This window comes from Notamacropus eugenii, chromosome 2 (genome assembly GCF_028372415.1).
Source record: "Notamacropus eugenii isolate mMacEug1 chromosome 2, mMacEug1.pri_v2, whole genome shotgun sequence".
NCBI classification, from domain to species: Eukaryota; Metazoa; Chordata; class Mammalia; order Diprotodontia; family Macropodidae; genus Notamacropus; species Notamacropus eugenii.
The window spans coordinates 216,407,665-216,416,784 of NC_092873.1; positions in this window are offsets into that span (position 1 = coordinate 216,407,665).

Consider the following 9,120-nt stretch of genomic DNA (forward strand, 5'->3'; position numbering starts at 1 on the left):
AAACTTCCAATTGCAATCCTCAATGACAAACAGATCAATCCTTGTTACTGAACAGCTGCTCTGCTAAGTTTCTATGAGGTAGAAGTCATTTCACAATCATGGAGGAAACCTTTGCTTGGAAGACTTTTTAGCTCACATGAAGTTTCTAGTTCACGTAAGAAATTTTTTTCAAGTCACTGACTCCTTGAGTGTCTGAATATTATAATTAAAGTTAGATAGAAATGGCTGTTTACTCTAATATCTGTCTTTAAAGTGGGTTTGGCAGAATGGCTTCATGGACCGGCCGATTTGATACTTGGACTCCTGTATATCATGAATGGTCATCCACCCCAATACAGATTCTGATCTGAGACCCCCACAGTACAACCAATTAACTGTTAAGCCCAGAAGGAAGTAGGAAGAAGAAATGACAGGAAGGGGGAATGTAGAGCACAAAAGTAAGTCTCAAGAGAGAAGAGGCAAGGAGACTTGGGGGCTGATAGCTCAGGGTTGATGTACAAGCTGGAGCTCCACTGTAAGAAAAGAAGTGTGACCCCTTTAGGCTGACTTCTCCTGACAGCCACCCTAAGGCTGATCCATAGTAGTCTCATCCTAGCTTTGACTTTGGAAGTAAGAGATCATGGAACTCCACACATCCCTTACACTGATCATTCAGATGGTTTGAAAAAATAGCTGCAAACCATGAAGTTTCACTTAATTTTTAGGGCCTTTGAAAGCTTCCATTGTTATCAGTCAATGAAGATCTCATCCATTACTGCCCACAGAGTTGATGTGCTGATAAATTACAAGCCTACACATGGACAGATCTAGGATTTTACCAGCACGCATGGCCTCTCTGCAGGCATCTGGACTAATTTCTATGGCTATGCCCACACAACCCCAGATGAGTTAGTGATGTGGCAGTTAGCTAAATCCTTTGAGTAATGAACATAGCCAAACCAGGAGTTTGAGAGAAAGACAAATATTCATCTGGGGGACTGGGTTATCTGATTGGCTTCTGTATCCAAGGCAAATGAATATTTGCCTGACCTTTACTTTCCCTGGTGTTATATCCAGTCTATGGGGAATAAACACTTGAACCACAGAATCACAGAGTTGGAAAGGATCTCGGTGGCCACTTGGTTCTACCAATGGTAACAAGAATCCCATCTACAATGCTTTTGTTTGAAAATTTCCAGTGAAGGGGAACCTGGCAGCTCCCAACCAATTCTTATACCTATAAAACCTATCCAATCAGAGTCTGATTCTTCACTTCAAAAGATCTGGAATTTTTTACCAGCATAGATAGTCCCTCCACAGGCATAGATTTCAATCCCTCCTTGATGAGTCATACGCTATGGCCAAAATATTTGTTGTCTGGTGACCAATCTTCTAGGGCTGAGGTTCACTGGACCTAATCTATCCTTGATATCTTTCGTACTGGGTAGGCTCTAATAGAGCTTGTACTTCACCAGATGCAGATCACCTGGTTCACCTCCATTTCATGAAATGAGGCATCAGAGTAGGCCTCTAGTTGACTAGTAGGCCTCTTCTCATAGAAATGGTATTTTTTAATACTATAATATAATAAAGGTTTAATGAGCATACAACAGCAAAAAAAAGGTATATCCTGGTCACTCAACATAAGAGAGAGAAAAATATAAATCTTGAGTGTTCATAAAAAGTCATAGTAGAATTTAAAGCTATTAAAGCTTTTTTAATGGAATTAAATTATGTATGCTTTAATAGCTTAAAACTGCACCAAGATGTTTGAGACACCCTGTATAATGCTTTTTCCTAGAGCCATTTCACATTAGTTTCATTTACCCTTACAGAAAGCAGTCATAATCCTCATCTGTCAAAAACAAGAAGACCTTTGTCACTGGGAGATTTGTCAAAGCTTAGTACATGCCTAAGATGGTGAGGATCAAATGAGATAATATTTGAAAAGAACTCATCATGGTGCTTCCTTACTTCCTTTCTTCTTTTCTCCCTTCTTTCCTACTTTCCCACCTACATTCCTTCCTTCTTTGCTACCTACTTTCCTTTCTTCTTTTTTGCTTCCTTATTCCCCTCCTTTCTTCCTACCTTCCTTCTGTCCATTCCTCCCAAGCCTTCTCAGACTATAAGTGAAATTTGAGAAATTTACCAATTTAGCAGACAGGGTTTTTTTTTTCTTTTTTGTTTTTCCTTGATGCAACAGTGCATCATCACTGATTGCATCAGTGTATGTTTCTTTTTCCTGAAAAGTTTTGGCTTTAACATGCAAAAAAAGTTTCATACACAAATTTAATCACAAGAGAAAACAGGAGAAAGAAGTGACTGTAGCAGGGAACAGGCAAAGTTTCTCACTAATGTGTTGAAATACCATATTGTTCTTACTGGCCACCATATCTATACCCGGGACACTCTGAGTTCATGCCTAGTGTTGACTTTTGCACTTCCTGCATGCTTGGGGGAAGGGCTGAGTAATTGTTGTTCAGTTGTGTCCAACTCTCTGTGACCCATGGACCATATGGTCCATAGGGTTTTCTTGGTCAAGATACTGGAGTGGTCTGTCATTTCCTTCTCCAGTGGATTACGACAGAGATTAAGTGACTTGCTCAGGGTCACACAGCTAGTGAGTGCCTGGGGCCACATTTGAACTCAGATCCTCTTGACTCCGGGCCCAGGTCTCTATCCAGTTAGCCACTTAGCTGCCTCCACTGGGTAACTACAAGGGGCCTTAGAAATCATAGGGTTTAAAGGTAAAAGGGACCTTCATCTGATTAGATGCCATTTTACTTTACCAATTTTATCTCATAATGTCCCATGCCATTTATACTATGTTCCAACCAACTAAACTACTTATTTTTGCCATATATATATTGTGTGTGTTTACTGCTTTAATGCCTTTGTTATCCGTGCCAAGACTGCCCTTGCCCCTTCCCTCTTCCTGACTGTTTTTTAAGGCTCAACTCAAATGCTACCTCCTTCTCTTCTTTCCTTTCTACCAACATCCATCCGTAATGACTTCCTCCCTGCCTCCAAGACATCATATATAGCTGTATTTTGATCTTTCTAATAATGCATTTATTATAGTCCTTTATCAAGTATTACATCATATTATAATAATCTCTAGTACTACAATTAATGTAAAGATGCTTAGAATGTAAGATTCTTATGTATTTGTTACCTGTTGATTAAAAAAGACTCAATAGAAATGAAATCTTAACGACTGTAATAAGAAATATATTTGTATATAAATATATTTGTATATAAATCATGCAACATTTTTTGAAAAACTTAAAAATATGAGAAATAACTTTGTTCAATGACCCTTTGATCATTGAGAAAAATCAAGAATAAAAGTGAAAGATTTAAGATCACCATTATAGGTATTTGTCACTATAAGAGAGGATACCCTGCACTGGGTTCAAATGAAAAAGAAAGTTCTTCTAGTGGATGAAACCCTAAAAGTTCTCCTGTTTGCAGGTGATATATTCTTGGTTTCATAAAGCCCCAAAATAATACAAGGTTTTTTTGATGAGTTTTATGATTATTCAAGAGATTGTCCTAACAGTCCTTACAGAAAAACCAAATAGATTTTAAAATGTCTATTAGATGGTCAGGCTTTTGACAGTACGTAGGATTGGACCAGCACCTTATACCATATCCCACAATGCATTGTAAATGAATGTGACCTTAATACTAAAGAAATTATAAAAAATTAAAAGAGAAACAAATCATATATCTCTTAGAGCTATGAGGAAGAAAGGTATTATTAACCAAACAAGAGAGAGAGGCAATTTAAAAAAAGATAAAATTGATAACCTAGATTATCTAATATTGAAAGCCTTCTGCATAGATAATATTGATGAATTTAGGATAAGAAAGGAAGGGTTGAACTGAAAAATCTTTGTATCAAATTTCTCTGATAAGGGTTTGCTATCCAATATTATAATGTAATACAAGTATAATAAAATATTAATGTGACATAATGTAATATATAGTTATTGCCATTCTCTAATATTATAAATAGTCAAAGTATAGGAACAAATAGTTCTTAAAAGAATCGCAAAGTATTTACAGACAGAACATGAAAAAATGATCCAAAACACTAATAATAGGAGAACTACAAATCAAAACAACACTCTGAAAATTGGCAAAAATGATAAAAAATGGCAACGTTCAATGTTGAAGAGGTTGTAGAAAGATACACACAGCGGTACATCATTGGTGAAATTGTGAAATAGTATTACCATTTTAAAAAGAAATTTGGAATTATGCAAATTAAGTAACTAAAATGTCCCTACTTCTTTGAACCAGAGGTTCCATTATTGGACTTACATCCCAAGGAAACCACCAACAAGAAAAAAGTTTCCATGTACTCCAAAATATTTATATGAGAACTTTTTGTAATAGCTAGGAATTAGAAATTAAGTAAAGTCCATCAGTTGGGGAATGGCTAAACAAATTGTGGCTCATGAATGTAATGGAATATTGCTATCCTATAAGAAATTATCTTTGTGATGAATACAGAGAAGTATGGAAAGATCTATATGAACTGATGCAGAGTGACATAAGCAGAGTCAAGAAAATAATATGCATAATAACTACATGAGTAAATGAAAAGAACTACATACCTTATAAATATGTGTTTGTGTTTGTCCTTCATTGCCAAAGAAGACCATGCCATCAGAGAAATAATGACATGACTTGTGCTTGACTTTGTTCTGAGTGAGGGAGGGCTGTGCAGGTCACCAGCCTCACTTCTCCTCCAGAGCCATCTGAATCCAGTGACCAGATATTCATCAGGATGACTGGAGATGACCCAAGATGAGGCAGTTGGGGTTAAGTGACTTGGCCAAGGTCACACATCTAGTGAGTGTCAAGTGTCTGAGGTGAGATTTGAACTCAGGTCCTCCTGACTCCTGCACTGGTGTTCCATCCACTGCACCACCTAGCTGCCCACATATGTAAATGTAACAAAACTATAAAGACCAAGGAGGACTCAAATGAAGAGATATAAGAAGACACCCTCAACTTAACACCTCAGGGAAGTAGGAGGTCAACAGGCACTGCATGAGTTTTCACATTTTTAAAATTAGTTGCACAATTTTTTTTCTCTCTCTAAAAAATACTGTTATATAGAATGGATTTCTGGGAAAAGAAGAGGGAGAGACACTTAGGATAACTATAGTGATATTAGAAATAGAAAATATCAAGGAAAACTAACTTTTTAAAAACAAAAAATCATGAATTCTGAAGAATCAATGACCCAAAAGGGATGGAAAGACACATCGCAGGTATAAGCAGGCTGTAACACATGTCCAATTATGACATATGCACAAGAAACAGCATAAATAAAATTAATTTGATCATAACTATATGATATATATTGATATAACTATATGATCAGAAAAGCATATGAGTCTGTCATGACAGTATAGGCAATCCAGTTCAGGTGAAGCAGCAGATTCCTGGAGGGAGAAACAGGCAACACCTGCATGTAGCAGGTGAATCAAACCCCTGCCACCACCTCAGCCAATACCTCCCATTAGACCCTAATGGAGAAAGCCGAGGACCCTGAGTCTAAGACTGCTAGTAATAGCAGTGCCACATAAAGCATCAGCCTTGCTTCCAGCCTTTCTTCTACAACCATCATTGAGGAGAACAATCCCTGTGGGGAACTGATCTTCCATCCTCACCACCACCACCTCTTCCACAAACAATTTGCCACCAACAGGTAAGTCCAAGAGCCCCTGGAATGACAGTGACTCCTAAACCTGTCCCTACTTCTAGCCCAGCTTTCACAGACATCAACCAGGGGAGCAACCCCTATGGGAAAGAGGCAGACCATGTATACTACCTACCAACCAACTGCTACCCGCAGGGAAGATGAGCTAGTTTAGCTGAATCAGCAAGGCACTCGGAGGGAGAGGCAGGAGGTGGTATGTCCCAGGCCTGTCAAATCACAGCTCCCATGGCAACCACCACCTCCTCTCAGATAATGTTGGAGACAGCACAGGACCTTAGTCCACAGGGAACAACCTTCCCTCACCTCCTCCTGACCAACCCTTCTTCCAGCTCAGCCTACGCAGCCATGAATGATCCCAGGGACTCAAACCATTATGCTGCTGCAGATTCTACATCCTTAGCAAACACAGTCACTATAGACCTAGAAGAGAAATTTCTTGCTATTCAATTCTTGTTAAATGGTTCAACGTGATAAATGGATATCATTTTTCAGTGGAAGTAACATAAACAAAGATGAATCACCATCTACTTTGCTACTGTACCCTAAGGACCGCAGGGTCATTCCATCTGATTAGGAGCTGCAAACTCCCATATTTGTTACTTCCCCAAGTAAAATGTGAACATTTTGAGAGAAAGGACTATTTTGTTTTTCTATTTGCATTCCCAGCAAAATATCTTGCACATAATAAGTGCTTAATTAGTTAATTTTAAGAAATTACTGTTAAATATTAAAATCTATTTAAATATTTATATTTTAATATAATTGTATCAATTCAGTAATTTCTAATTAATTATTAAATAATTCATTGAATAGGTATTAATAATAAAGTTAAGTTTTGATTTGCTTAAATTATTAGACTGTAGGTTCCTCAAGAGTTCCTTTTTATTGCCTTTGTATGCTAAGTACTTATTATAGCACAGTGCCTAGCCCATATTGTGCTAGTTGAATGACTGACTAATAAATGCTTTTTAATTAATTCATATAGTGAGTGTGAAATATAACAGATGGATAGCTCAAGTGCTGCACTGGTTTCTATGAAATTTAAACATGTATTCAGAGAGAGAAAGAGAGCCAGACAGCCAGACAGCCAGAAATACTTTTCTACATATTTGGTAATTTTTCTATGAAGGATTAATGGGAAAACATGGACAAAGAATGTACAGAATAAAAAGGTATAGAAAAATTGTGATCTCTTCCAATGGGAGGAATGCACACATTGAGTAAGTCACACATCTATTGAAGTATAAAAAGTATAGTTATCTAAATATACCCCTATTAGCTTATCTGCTCCATTAAAAAATTCACAATGCTTAAACACTGAGTCTAGCAAAGTGCTTTGCATAGAGTAGCCAGTTAATAAGTGTTGGATTGAATAGAAGATTGTTAGAAGTAGCACAGTCTCCTTCCATCAAAAAGCTTTCTTTTACCTAGAGGTAGCTAAGTGCTACAATGGATAAAGTAGTGGAGCTAGAGTTAGGAAGACCTGAGTTCAAATATGTTCTCAGACACTTATTGTGTGACCCTGGACAAGTCTCTTAACCTCTATTTGCCTCAGTTTCTTCAACTCTAAAATGGAGATAATTATAGCACCTACCTTGCATAATTGCTGAGAATCATCCAAAAAAATAGATAATTTTAGAAAAATACTTAGCATAGTTCCTGGTACATAGTGAACACAATAAATACTTTGTCCCTTCCTTTACTCTAATTTGGTTTGTATTATTGGAGTATTTAATGTTTCTACCTATCCAGTATTGCTTGAATTTGAATTAAATAGTTTTAGATTAAGATTGATTTAAGTTAATGAAAGCTTAAATTGCTCTAAGACTTTTGGGACACCCTTTCTAAGTGCTGGGAGAATTCACATGAAAATACTGAATTAAGTGGTAGAAATATTTGTTGTCACTATATTTATGTAGCTTTCATGTGACTCCGGAAAGTCAGAGGGTGAAATAGAATTTTTTAAATGGAGAAGGAAGAAGTATGAAGAGACCTACTTACGCCATAAGGAACTCAAAATTGACTTTAATAGTAATGCTACCTTTCATAAATCAGTTATGCAGATTGCAGTAAGCTTTGAAAATCTGTCAGCAAACCGTAGCAACTGATATTTACATAATGCTCTAAGATTTGTCATGTGTGTATGGAATGTTATTTAAGTTTCACAACAACCTTAGGAGATAGGTTTTACCTGCATTATTATCCCTATATGAGGAAATGAAGGCATTATTATTATGATCTGGAATTCCCCTGACTGGGGAAACCTGTACCTCCCACATAACTATGGGTTGTTCTTTTGGTACTGAAGGAAGAGGCCAGGTATCTCCAGGTGGATTGTAGGTAGTAGTGTAACCAGTCATTCATTATGAATACTTACAAAACAGGGGCAATCTGTGGTCAGCCAGACAATTCAGTAGATCTCCCCAAAGAGCCCCCCAAATTCCTGTGGTAATTATAGAAAACAGAGAAAGGGAGGAGGAGCTACAGAATGCATTACCACTGATTGGTGGATATTTTTGATTTTCTGCTTAGTAATCAGCTTGGGAGTTAAGCCAATTCTATGCCCAAACACAAGTTTGTGTATTGATCATGAACCAGTCAAATATGGTTCCTGGCATTTTTTTTTTTTTTGGCTCTCACAGGTCATAGAGTCTAAATTTTAACTCAGTCTTTAATGTATGATTAAAACTATAATTTGTTAACAGGCAGCCATGTTCAGGCTTCTACCTTTCACAGAGTTTAGATTTTTATGGTTTGAATTTCACTTATTTCTGTATTCTATGGTTTTACCCAATAAGAACCCTACAATTGTCAACTTTGGAAACTGAGGTACAAAGAAGTTGTATAAATTGCCTATGGTCACACAATCAGTAAACTGTCCGAAATAGGATTCAAACCCAGATTTTTTGCTATATAGTTAAAACCTTATCCTTTATATCTCATTGGAATTCTGTTTTTATAGCTATTGCTTTTCTGTGATGGGCTTAGGGGTGATGGCTATGAGTGTTGAAAACAGCTAGCCCTTGTTTCTCATTAACCATTACCTCCCTAGTTTCCTTTGTGGTGGGGGTGGGGGGAGAAAGGAATTAATTAGAAAGGACATTTGCAAACCTTGGTCCTGTAAATATAGTATAATTTCCTGCAATATCTTCCCATTTGGGTTCACATATCACCTGAAATCTATCTATGGACCCATATAACCAAATAACCATACAACTAAATTTAGGGTCTAAGACCAGATTTGAATTTGAGTCTTTCTGACTCCAGGCTTAGTGTTCTATCCACTCCACCACCCACTGTTTCTTCCAGTTGACCCCTTGGGTCCATGGATTGATTTCAAGTGATCTTTGAAGTAGAGGGAAAAAATACATCTTTATTTCCACTAATTCAAATTTAGCATT